Source organism: Hibiscus syriacus, unplaced genomic scaffold (assembly GCF_006381635.1).
Source record: "Hibiscus syriacus cultivar Baekdansim isolate YM2019G1 unplaced genomic scaffold, ASM638163v2 tig00110893_pilon, whole genome shotgun sequence".
Classification (NCBI taxonomy): Eukaryota; Viridiplantae; Streptophyta; class Magnoliopsida; order Malvales; family Malvaceae; genus Hibiscus; species Hibiscus syriacus.
In genome coordinates, this window is record NW_024062901.1 from 6,362,362 (window position 1) to 6,364,852 (window position 2,491).

General features: G+C 39.1%; 1 pseudogene; it reads left to right on the forward strand.

Annotated features, from left to right (window-relative positions):
- The first annotated feature begins 704 nt into the window (after positions 1-704).
- Positions 705-2,290, forward strand: LOC120145068 (annotated as a pseudogene).
- The last annotated feature ends 201 nt before the right edge of the window (positions 2,291-2,491 follow it).

A 2,491-nucleotide genomic window follows, 5' to 3' on the forward strand; every position in this document is an offset into this window, starting at 1 on the left:
ATAATCTTATATTTCGTGAACCAATCGCACCCTAATAATTTTAGTTACCAAAACGAAAAGAAATAATAATTTAAATATTAAACGTTAATTTAACCTTAAAAAAGGAAACTTGAACTAAAAGACGGGGCCTATTGGAGTTCAGCTCAACCACAAACTCTTTCCTAAGACTGTAAATAAGACGAGACAGATCGCGAGCTACTCGAGATTGACTCGATCAAAGTTCGATAAATACTCGGATCGAATGGATTTGAATCGAGTTCGAGCTCGACTTGAGTTCTTAACGAGCCTAAACTGAAGCTCGTGAACAGCTCGAAAATATAATATATTAAGATTTTATTTTTTTAGAAATAAATTATTAATAATATTAATATTTATGTATTGATTTTTTTATTAAAAAAATACAGTAAGATTTCTTGTATTTAAGGTTCATGTTCGAGTTTGAGTTTGAAGCTTTAATCGAGTTAAGTTTAATAATTTTTTTTCATTTCGAGCCTTTTCGAGCTGCTCACGAGCTTCAGTTTAGGATTTCGAGTTCGAGTCGAGCTTGAAAATTTTAAACTCGCGAGTTTTCAAGTCGAGTCGAACTCAGCAATATTCGAGCTCGACTCGGCTCGTTTACACCCCTACTCTTTCCTCTCAGCTGGAGCAGTAATACATTTACAAGATTTGATTTTTTCTTCCTGCTTCTCTCAAATTTTGAAGCGATGACGCCTGTGGGAATTCTTGGTATTCTGATTCTGGTGCTTGCAGTATACTGCGGGACGGACCCTTTTAAGCACAGTGGAATCTATGAGTTCCCTGACTTTGTGGCTTACAAGGTGGATATGCCTCCATGGTAACTTGTTCCAACGCTTAGGGACGAAGAGAATTTGCTTGAGAAATCGGAGGTTAAGTTCATCAATGAGGTTCAAGGCCCTGAGAGCATCGCATTTGACCCTTTGGGGCGTGTTCCTTACACTGGTGTCGCTGACGGTCGGATTGTGTTCTGGGATGGTCAAAAGTGGAGTGATTTTGCCCATACATCCACCAACAGGTGAATTTGTCGACTTGGTTCCCATTGAGTTTATGTTCCTTTTTGGTTGCGGGATTAGCTTAAAAGTATTACTTGCATGAAATTCTCACCAATTTCAAGCAGTTTTTTGAGCATTATGGTCAAAATATTTTACCATTTGTAATTTCGGGCTCAGGTCAGAACTATGTGATCCAAAGCCATCACCATCGAGTTATCTGCCAAATGAGCATATCTGCGGCCGACCTTTGGGACTCCGATTCGATAAGAAAACCGGTGATTTGTACATTGCTGATGCATATTTCGGGTTGATGAAGGTCGGTCCGGAAGGCGGATTAGCAACATCACTTGTAACAGAGGCAGATGGGGTGCCCCTCAGGTTTACCAATGACCTTGACATTGATGATGAAGGCAACATCTATTTTACTGATAGCAGCACGAAATACCAAAGAAGGTAGGTTTGTTATGATCAAGTTTTGGATTAAAACTGTTATTATATTATGTCGCATCCCAATTTCCGAAACTACCTATTATATATTATACTGAGACAGTAACATTTCAGGAACTTCATGCTGCTAATTTTTTCATGTGAGAATAGTGGGAGGCTTATCAAGCATAATCCACACACAAAGGAAACCACTGTCCTCATGACAAATCTCCAATTTCCTAATGGTGTATCCTTAAGCAAAGATGGTTCTTTTCTTGTAGTTTGTGAATCATGTTCTGGCAGGTGAGCTTTGCTTCTAAATTTACTTTAAGACCATCTATTCCTATGTGAAGGTTTGATATCTGTCAAATACAGATTGCTTAAGCACAGGTTGAAAGGTGAGAAATCAGGGACTTCAGAGGTGTTTGCAATCTTACCAGGATTTCCCGACAATGTCCGCACAAACAAAAACGGTGAATTTTGGGTAGCAATTCACTCTCGGAGGTCAATGTACTCTCATATATTAGGATTATATCCAAAACTTAGGGCATTCATTCTCAAGCTCCCCATCTCAGCAGAGGTTCAACGCCTGCTTCATATGAAGGGTAAGCAGCTGGGACAAGCTGTCAAATACGGCCCGGATGGAAAGCTTTTACGAGTTCTAGAGGACAGTGAAGGGAAGGTCGTGAAAGCCGTTAGCGAAGTCGATGAGAGAGACGGAAAGCTGTGGCTAGGGAGTGTTCTGATGCCCTTTATTGCAGTTTATGATTTGGATTGAGTTTGGCTAGTCCTTTTGGCTTGCAAAACATTGTCTTTGGCATTCTGAATGTTGCTTAGCATTGTTTGTCATTGAAAAGTTAGCTTATAGGTGTGTACTCAGTGGCATGGGACTGCATTATAAATAAGTAGTCTTGTCATAAAATTTTTAATATAATTTTCTAAGTCTGTACCATCTGTCATAAAATTATACATCCGTCCCTGTTTACAAGAACCAGTTGAGCTAAAGTTCGAGTTATGTCCCTTTTTAAGAAATATATAGCAAGGTAAAAATAAGC